This window comes from Lactuca virosa, chromosome 8 (assembly GCF_052849685.1).
Source record: "Lactuca virosa cultivar CGN04683 chromosome 8, Lactuca_virosa_CGN04683_v6, whole genome shotgun sequence".
Taxonomy (NCBI): domain Eukaryota; kingdom Viridiplantae; phylum Streptophyta; class Magnoliopsida; order Asterales; family Asteraceae; genus Lactuca; species Lactuca virosa.
The window spans coordinates 66,900,408-66,911,692 of NC_136433.1; the positions used below are offsets into that span (position 1 = coordinate 66,900,408).

The window sequence follows — 11,285 nt, forward strand, 5'->3', positions numbered from 1 at the left end:
ATGAATAGAGTATAAATACCATACATTACCAGAAGAAAATAACAATCAACTAAAAAAACTAATCCAAGGTTTTCAGTACCTTTCACAATTGCTTGAAATCCTGAGGCTGAGTCAATATGAAAAAGGTGAACCTCGAATTTCAAATGATGCAACCTCTGAATTCTTTCAATTTCTCATATAAACTAGATATTGAATTCGTTCCTGTTCTGACATCTCTAGGTGATCACCACCATCTCCATAATTTTCCGACCTACTAATCAGAACAATAAGCCTATTGGATCTCAATCGAGATTAAATATCCCCAATTAAAAACCAAAACGAATAAAAGATTTGTAAGACATCAACACAAGCACTGTGAGAACCAGGCGATCGATAGGGGATGAGGCGACAACATTAGAAGGCAAGGCGATGACATGAGGAAGGAATGTGAGAGATTTCTGAACGTGAATGATGAGACTATGCAACATCAGAAATCTAACAAAAAGAAATGCAAAGATAAATTTGTTTCCTGAATGAATTAATTGAACAAAAGGAAAAAAAACTAATGTTACCTAAAAGACATCGAAACTTCTGATTTGAACAGATCAATACTTCTTATCTAACCATAGCAAATTGTGTATCTGAAATCGACGAAGTGATTACACAGGGAGAGAATGATTTCATAAAGTGGAAAAGATCACAATTTCATACATGAAAGAGACACATCAGTAGAGACGTGAACAAGATGAAACTATCTCCGGTGGCGATGGTTGAGGAATTTCTTAATACAGGCGGAACTTTGATTGATCAGTAAACTATGATGTCGCGAGAAAAATACAGATGATGAATCTTCTTACTACTTCATCTGATACAATCGATTGAAGACGATAATGGAACCATTACATCTTCATCGGAGGTTAGGACATGATAAAGAGGTAAGATCTGATGATTGCATCTATATATCTGGATGAAGATAAAGATGAGAGAGAGATATAGATTCAGAGAGTGAGCAAGACGGTGATGAAGAGAGAGAAATAAAGTTTTGTTTCAAAAATTAATTTTGATTAATTACCATGTATTTTAATTTTTTATTCCGTAACTACCCTCATAATATGTTGTAAAAAGTCAAAGCTACCATTGAAATTGTTCATAATTACAAATATGCCATCTTTGATCTCGACCATTAAAATTTTTGATCTAACGTTCCACCTTTAGTTTTCGGGTTCTCGGGAAACTATGATTTCTCAAATGATCATTCATATATATATATATATATATATATATATATATATATATATATATATATATATATATATATATATATATATATATATATATATATAGTTTAATTAAACAAAAATGTAAAAGAAGTTAAAAAGATAAAAAAAAAAGAAGTAATTTCAAATGGGCGAGTGACCAACAACCAAGAAAAATGAAATTATAAGGACCTTCCATGAGAACACATGGTCCATTTATGAAGATCACTTAAATATTTATAATCCAAAAAAGTTATCAGATGTTTATGATCTTTAATTTTTAATGATAAAATATAAATTGATCAAAATATGTTATGATCTTTAATCGTATTTTTTTACGATTCAAAATTAAATAATTAAAAAATGATATGATCCAAAATACTATAATTCAAAATGATATAATCTAAAATTATAGACAAAATTTCAAAAATGGTCCTTGTGGTTTTCGAAAATATCAAGTTTAATCCCTAAGTTCAAAAAACCTCACAGATGGTCCCTGTGGTTTCAAAACTTTTAACATTTGGTCCTTCCGGCTCACTCCGTTAGCATTTCACCGTTAAGTAAGGGGCATTTTTGTCATTTTACTACCCAGGGACCATTTATGAGGTTTTCTATTACTTTTAAAAAAAATAATAATAATAAATAAATAAAATTTAATATGCAAAGGGTCTCTCTCTCTCTCTCTCTCTCTCTCTCTCTCTCTCTCTCTCTCTCTCTCTCTCTCTCTCTCTCTCTCTCTCTCTGTGTTGCATCTTCTACTCCACTGTAGCCCCATTTTCCTTATTTTACATGGTCCAAATCAACGAAAAGATATCAAAATTTTGAATCTATAGCTCCAAAAGTCATGTTTCGCACCAGAGTCAGTGATTCCAAAGAAATGAACATCGACAGGATTATCGCTGAAAAAGGATTTGTATACGAAAAGGAATTGCATCTGACAGTTATGAAAACCTCTCTATTATTCACCGGCGATGGCTTCGCCGTCTACGATTCCAATGGTCAAGTCGTGTTCCGTGTCGACTCATACGGTCCAGACAATCGTGACGCATATGAACTCGTTCTCATGGATTCCTCCGGCCGTTGCCTCCTCACCATTCGCCGGAAGGTATGTTAGATGTTAAATTGTTAATTGTGTGTTTTTGCTCCTATTATATTTACTTTCCACATGTCAAGGATTTCAATAACCTATTGATTAACAGAGACCAAGTCTACATCAACGGTGGGAGGGTTTTTTGGGTGAGAGGATGGAAGGTGATAAGCCGATATTAGCGTGAAGAGATCTTCGATCATTAGAAAGTCAAACATGACGGTGGAGATGTTCGGCGATTGTTCAGAGGAGTATCATATCAAAGGATGCTTCTCTCAGAGGAACTGCACGATATATGATTCAGCGAAGGAAACAATGGCGGAGATCAAACGCAAAGTGAATGCTTCCACTAATGTGATGCTTGGGAAAGACGTATTCTCGCTCACACTGAAACCTGTTCGAATTGAGAGCCAATCTTCTTCTCCAAAATCGATTTACAGTCTTCGATTTTTGTGTGTGTTTATGGTTGGGGAAGAAGAAGCGGGGGTGGGGTGTGTTTTTGATCGATCTCTCCGGAGGTAAATTAAACCCTTAGAGGGTCGTCGGAGATTGATCTCTCCGCCCCTCCTTGCGATTCGATCAATCATCACCGGACCATTTTTTTTTCTGCCTATTCGTCTTCTTCGATCTGCCATGGAAAAAAGTCCTTTCCCCTTATTTGTGTTGGAGAGAGAGAGAGAGAGAGAGAGAGAGAGAGAGAGAGAGAGAGAGAGAGAGAGACCCTTTGCATATTAAATTTTATTTATTTATTATTATTATTTTTTAAAAAAGTAATAGAAAACCTCATAAATGGTCTATGGGTAGTAAAATGACAAAAATGTCCCTTACTTAACGGTGAAATGCTAACGGAGTGAGCCGGAAGGACCAAATGTTAAAAGTTTTGAAAACACAGGGACCATCTGTGAGGTTTTTTGAACTTAGGGATTAAACTTGATATTTTCGAAAACCACAGGAACCATTTTTGAAGTTTTGTCAAAATTATATGATCCAAAATAATATGATCTAGAATGATATGATCTATAAATATTACAATTCTTATTTTCTTATGATTTAAAACTTTTATTATTATTAAACTTCAAAACTTGAACTTATTAATGATTCTAGTATATTTTTTGAAGTTTCTTTTGTGTTTTTTGATATTTTTTAAACTGTTTTAAACTGTTTAAAAAAGTTTAAACAAAATAGGATAAATATAAATTGAAGCGTTACTTGAAACATATACATGAAAAATAATCGAAATGCAATTGGTAAACGCAGACTGCTTTAATGTATTATAACCAATTGATAATATGTGCAAATAAATTATATTTGTTCGTTAAAGATAGTATTAATTTGTTTTTCATTAAATTAAAATATTTGTGTTAATATTTGAATTGTTAGTTTATTAATTATATGTAATTAAAATATTTGAAAAAAATATAAATCAATGTTGATATACTAATGGGGGAATAGAATAGGAAAAAAAATTCAATGTCTTTTTACAAATGTTAACATATGTTGTTTAATTATAATTAGTTGGAAATAACGGGACCATACATTAAATTTTTCATATTTTAATAGATTTTTGGCTTAAAAAACGTTTTTAAAAAAGAACTTATAAAGAGGCCCTATCAAAAATTGTAGAAGGATCACCACATACTAATATACGATTACTATATATCAACTTTTGCAATCAAACAAGCATCTACTTTGCACCACAAATCGATTACATCAACCCATCAACCCCAATACCCATGCTCTAAAAGGCATACAAAATACCCCCACAACGCTTGTACAACATGCATCAAAAGTGGTAGAATTTGTTGAAAGGCATAAACATTATGTGGGAATATGATTTAACAAAAGGGTACATTTTTAGCAATAACAAAAGTTGATCAATCACGTCTTAAATGCCCCACAATTAGATAAAGTAAGGATATAAACTCTAAATTATATAAAGCCAAGAGAGATTATTGTGAAACAAAATCTGAATCAGTTTCGCGTGCTTTACGTAAAAAACATGCATTGATTTATGGGAGGTGTTTTCCTATTTAGGTTTTTCATTTATTCGGTTAAAAAGAAAGTTATTTGATTTTTATATCTATTATCATAATTTTTTTTATCTTCAATTAAAATAAATATATATAATTAAATCATCTTCATTTTAATTGGCTCAAAAACCTAAATAAAAATTATCATCATCCCTTGATTTATTTGTGTGTCTCTAAGGTCATGTTTGATAGTTTATGTCCGGAAAAATACTGTATGAGAAAGTTTTCAGACTGAGAAATAAACTATGTTGTTTGATTGTATATCTGATTGACTGTGCTGAATAATGAAAATGACAATATTAACCTGTTGTTCTATACTGTGATAGATGAAGTTACTGAATAATTATAAAAACATATAAATTGTCATACAAAATCAAAATTACACAATAATCATTTAAAAATCAAAATAGAATATCGATTAAGTTGTTTTTAGTTTATTTTTTTCAAGTTGATGTTACGTTGTTATTCTTTCTAGCAATTTTAATTTTTTTTATATAACTCAACATGTGATTTTTGACCGGTTTATGTCTGATAGTGGTGGGATGGATGAATTTTTTTTAAAATATATTAGAATGATGGTGATGTTGTCCAAAAAAAAAGAATTAATCCAATAAAAATTAATTATAAAAATTAATAATCCAATAAAGTAATATTTATTAATATATAAATATATTTATAAATAATATTTATTAATATATAATAATCCAATAAAAAGAATTAATCCATAAAAAGGAAATAAAAAAATTATTTAAAACAAATTAATAATCCAATAAAACAATATTAATTAATGCATAAATATTATATATTAAAAATAATATTTGTTAATATAATAGTCCAATAAAAAAGTAATAATCCAATAATAAAGAAATTAAAAAAATTATTTAGAAGAAATTAATAATCCAAGAAAGAAAAGTTTGAGTTCAATTGTTTTTCCAACTTATTTAGCCAGAAAGATATGGTTTTGAAGCTTTCTGGGAAAGACATATCTTACTGGGAAAGACCCATTTTTTTGTGCATATCAAACAGCCTTTCCAAACCATTCAACCAGAAAGATATGTTTGGATCTGAAAAAATGTCTATTAAACATTGCATAAGTTGTTTCCCGTGGCTCATTGGCTCCTCACTCTTTCATGATATGGAAATCATGGGTTAGTACGGATGGGCAAGGTTGACGTTTGTTGTCGACTCTTCCAAGCGACTTTTTGATTTAAAGATTTTTATTTTTGTCCGATCCTATTATTATAAACAAAATTATAAAAATGTTATATGTGGATGTTTGAAAATTTTCATTTTGGTTTAAAAAGTTTTAAACTACCAGTCCAAAATTTTAATTTTATTGTAAGGTTTATTTATTTATTTATTAATTTTTTAATACTTAAGTTACGAATTTAACCTTTTTATATTTTTCTTTTAATACAACAAAAAATAAAATACTACCTACCCCTCTTACACCTCCCATCTCTCTCTCTCTCTCTCTCACTCTCATTTTCAAAAAAAAAACTACAATAACAGCTACCACCAGCCGGAAAATATGAAACACCACCACCACTCGACGGAACGTCGCCATCTTTTCTGGAATCTTGCCCTTCTTCCTTTTGATTTTCATAAAAAGCAAATACCACCACCACCGGCCGAAAGAAAAGAAAATCCACCATTTCCATTCGCCTAACTGTGGTGCCGCCCTTTTCATTTGTCGGACCAGTTGGAGAGTCAGATCTTCAAACCCTAACACCTCTGTCAGAGCCGAGGGTCGATCCTGAGGATTCAAGCCCTAACGTGTAACAAACTATTTCAATCCAAAAATGATTCCCAAAACTTGAATTGCTCAACGAAAGATGAAATCAGATTAATATACATAACAAAAAGGACAAACTGAACTTGAAATTATAAATCGTTAACAATTTGATGCTAAATTTGTTACTAACCTTCTTTGATGTTTTTTAAAGAAGCTAACAACGCCTTTCTCTTTGTCTTCTACAACCACTACATACGCTAAATCTCACAAATCATTTAAATTTTCAATAAAAAATTTAAAACAAAAAAAATGTTAAATCTCAAAAATTACCCTCCCAATCTGTAAAACGTGAACTATATTTCCCAAAAGAGCTTGTGGCCTATATATATTCGGGCCATTTCCCACTAAGTGATTTATATGAATCACTAATTTTTCTTTCATGGAGTTTCTCCCTTATTCATATAGTCCCTTATTTCAAAATAAGAAAAAATTATTTAACCGAAATAACTGTCTCAAGTACTATTTTTACTCAGGGCTTTGCTACTTCAGGTCTTTTGACTGAAATACGTAAACCCACAATATTAGTACATGCTCTACAATCGGAGTGGTTAATAATGCACGTAAGTATGATATATATATATATATATATATATATATATATATATATATATATATATATATATATATATATATATATATAAAGGTCGCTTTCAAAAGAAAAACACTATGTATGTACTTTTTATGTTTATTGGTTTTCCTCTTTTATTTTTGTATCTCTTAAATGAGAAGACATACGTTTTCATTCTATTTATGTACTAAATGTGCATATAGATGGCCTATTGGTGTTCTTGAAAACAAAAGAAGAGTGTTAGTGTAAAGATCTTTTTATGCTTGACATGCTTTCCCTTTTCTTGTTTATTGTTCATTATTAACCGCGATTTTGCAGATAACATAAAGAGAACAAAGCAATTCATATATTACTAGTTTTTATTAGTAATTAGTAAAAGACATTTTCATGTAGATCTGTCGAGGGGCTTGAACAAAAGAGATAAAATCTTCTAGACTTTCGAGATATTGATAGGGATGGCAAAAAAACCCAAACCCGACAGGGAAACCCGAATCCCGAAGATTTTGGGTCGGGTCGGGTCCTTCTTATCGGGTTTCGGGTCGGGTAACGAGTCCCTCTTATCGGGTTTCACCGCAAATCCCTCTGATTGTTTGCTAGTTTAATTGCATACTCACTGGTTAGTCCTTCCTCTTTGTTCACGTATGAGTCTTCGCACAAAATCAGCTCAAATACGCAAGAAATTGATGTTTTGCACTACTAGGGTTTTTCAATTGTGACTTCTGATGACACTAGTTGTTTCATTGATCCATTGTTTACTTGGTCGTTTTCTCTAAATACGGATTAGAAAGATCAGAATTCTGAAGCTAGGTTTTGCTTATTGATTAATTTGATGATGAAAATATCATTTGTTTGTCGATGGATTAGGGTTTATATTAGGAGAACGTTTATCTCTATTAAGTTGTAGTTGGTAGATGGGCATTTGTGTGTTGGGACTACATTGTAAAGTTGAAACAAAGTGTTATGACAACAAGTGATGGAGCAAGCAGAAACCCGTGAGGACAATGGGCATGTGATTGATATAACAACTGCACCTACTTCTTCATCTACCTCAACACAAGATTACAGTCCATATATCTTTTAAGCTGCTGGTTAGTTTGTTATATGTTTCTGATTTAAAACCATGTATATGATATATTGTGTTGAAGACTTACTGTGTATCTGATTGCAGAAGTATGATTAGTTTATTTTCAGGGGAAATGAATACAAACAGTCCAAATCCTGCTCCAACTGTAAGTAGTCAAGGTGTAGGAGGTTCATCATCTACACAAAGCGGGACAACAAGTTTGGATAATTTGGTTTGATTTTGAGCTTGTTTTAATGGTTAAGTGTAATGAACTTTATCTTATTCTTGTTCAAATACACATATGGTTACTGATTCTTGATTCAGATGGACATATAATTACTGATTCTAAGTCAAGCCTGTATCTAATATTCTGCTGGTTAGTTTATTGCATCTATGTATCTATTTATATGTTGGTTCAAACTTGTTTGTTGATTCAAACTTGTTGTTGATCCACACCTGTTGCATTCCACCTCTCCCTTTGATTTGAACCTCAAATCTAATCAGTTTGTTATATGTTTCTGATTTAAGACTATGTATATGATATTCTAATTCAAACTTGTTGTGTTCCATGTATATGCTTTTGATTTAAAAACTAAAACCATTTTTATGTGTTATTGACTTGTTGTGTATCTAATTGCATAAATATGGTTTGTTGATTTTTAGGGTATATGAGTGAAATCAACCCTCATAGTAGTTGACTTCATGCAAAGACATTGGAGGCTTTAATGTGTGCTCATAGTTTGTTGCTGAATGAAATTCCAGGGATGATATTTGGATGATTATGAGAGTTTTAATGTTTATATGTAGTATACTATCATGATGAATTTAGTTTTTCATATTCTATACCTTTGTTGCCTTGGTTGGTTGTTTTTGTTATGATATTAGACTATTATTAATTTCTATTTGGTTCAATGATGTTAAGAACTTATTTGGTATTGTAAGTTTATGTAATGTTTTAATTTCTCATTGTTCAGCTGTAGTTTTTTGCAAAAAAAAGCATAGATTTCGGGTTTCGGGTTTAGGGTCGGGTTCGGGGAAAGTTTCAGACCCGACGGGGCGCCCCGATAAGAAACCCGTCGGGTATCGGGTCGGGGTCGGGAATAAATTTAGATATCGGGTTCGGGGATGGGATTCTCTGACCCGCCCCGAACCCGCCCCGTTGCCATTCCTAGATATTGAGCTTTGACATCGAACAAGATGATCTGTAGAGAGCAGTTAGGGTTTGAAGGAACAAAAGCAAATTGTGATTCCCGACCTGAATAATTATTATACTAAAAAAAATTGTGCCCCTAAAAAAATGGATCGTGTGCACGTGCCCATCTAGCCCACCCTCAAAACCAGCCATGACCTCTGAAAACCCTAACTCTAATCTATAAACCCTTGGCAGGAAGCGACATTGAAACCTCGACAAAGACGACAGCTTAGGGTTTTTAGAGTTGTTGTTCATATCTGAAACCTCCATGACGACGGTGTTGTAAGTCGACAATGACCGCTGCCTGTGGATCCTACGTCCTCCCTCCCAAACGACGACACTGTAAATCAACTATGGATCCTCCGTACTCCCTCTCAAACGATCACCGCTTTTTCGTATTCGTCATTTCCAGATATGAGGCAGTTTAGGTTTTGAAAACCCTAGTTCCATCCTAAAAATCGAGCTACTACTATGGGTTACAAGACGTTTCCAGAACTCAAAATTGAGAAGGAGAGATATGGAGGTGGTGAGCTACTGTGTAGATAACGAGCTACGATGGAGATAGTGACTGGTGGTGGTGTTGGTGGTGATGTTTACGGAGGTAAAGAAGATGAAGAACGGGGAAGGCGAGTAGTAGTAGAAAAGAGAAGGAGGGGTGAGGTTGATAACACGTTTTTATTTTATTTTATTTTATTTTAAAGTTATTCTAATATGAAAAAAAGAAAATGAAACTACAAAAGGTAAACTCATCATTTTAAAAAAGTTCAAAATAAGTTGGACCAAACTCGCAAGTACCATTTTTTCAATTTAACGTATTAATATATATATATATATATATATATATATATATATATATATATATATATATATATATATATATATATATATTAAGTAGAAAGTGGAAATGAATAGTAAATATTTTGGATTTGATAGTTTGGTCACAATAGTTTTTTTATTAGCAGTTTCAGTCTCTAGTTTTTCAGGTTTCAAAGTTTAGCTAAAAGGCTTTCATAAATTGATAGGTTTGGTCTTATACTTTCGTATATTGTCATGATGATATCATAGAAGATGCTCTTGTTACGAAAAGTAATTTACTTTCCGTTATAACTTTATGTTAGACCGATTTCATGTCTTTGAGAATCTTAAAAAATGGAAAATAATATATGCAAATGCTTATGTTATTATATATGTTAGTACGATAAGTTGAAAACTTAGAACTTACATGTATACATAGAGAAGTATGACACTATTTTTGGACGGTTTATTGGTTTTCCATGTCCATGGCAAGACGATAATTATGTCCTCATGTTTGTACCATACAATGCACCAAACACTTTTATAACAAAAACTTATAAATTAAATAGTCTTTAGTGTTATCCATTATACTTCTATCAGCTTTTCTGCGAGTTTCTTTAGTTTTGCTCGTGGGTTCCTTATTGGTGTTTTGATGGTTATGGATTAAAGACTCAACATGCAAGAATGAACACTTTGCATGTTGACATGTCAATTGCAGCGCCTTTAATCGCCTTAGGTAGAAAATGTGAGTAATGCTATTGCTACGGCTGTTTAGTAATTACCATACCTTCTTTCTTGTTTAGGATCGAAGTATTTATCGACCTAATGTTTTCGAGTATTCCAAGCATCTTGCATACCCTTTTTAACCATCTTTAATAGTAGTATTTGGATTTCATTTACATACATGTAAGTAAATGAAACTAATTTATCTTTGTTTTTCATATCCTTAAAACCATTGTATTTGTTGATTCTCCTTCACTCGTCTACAACAATCTCACCTACACATGGTCCGATATGTTGTAAATCAAACTAATAGACACACAAGGAAATCTACAAATAATATTGAGAATTATATGTCGGTTAGTTGCGAATAACAAATCCAATTATTATTGTTATATTTACCAAGTTTCGTCCAAAACCAGATCAATCCTTCGCGATTAGATCTGATTATAAGAAAGGAAAAAGAAGACTGTCCTATTGTTGGACGAAATTAAATGCAAGACAGAAATGTAAAACCGACCTGTTGATGGTTGATCTTGAACTTGAAACAACTGCACGGATCAGACTCCTGTCCTTAAAGGTTTTTACTTCGCGTCTACTGGCTGTAAGCAACATAGTAAATCCCCAGGATTTAATGCAGATCTATCGATCTTCCAACAGCACTGGAATCGACAAACACAAAGTGAATACTCGGAAACCAAGAAAAAAACGCAGAGAGTGGGAGAGAGGCTTTTGATTTTTTTGAGCAGTCAATATGGCTCCTAGGGAGCTGTATTTATAGGTATTGAAACCCTAGAAGG

The 11,285-nt window shown here is 32.2% G+C and overlaps 1 pseudogene; it reads left to right on the forward strand.

Moving 5' to 3' along the window:
- Positions 1-2,079: 2,079 nt before the first annotated feature.
- Positions 2,080-8,016, forward strand: LOC145130440 (protein LURP-one-related 12 pseudogene; annotated as a pseudogene).
- The last annotated feature ends 3,269 nt before the right edge of the window (positions 8,017-11,285 follow it).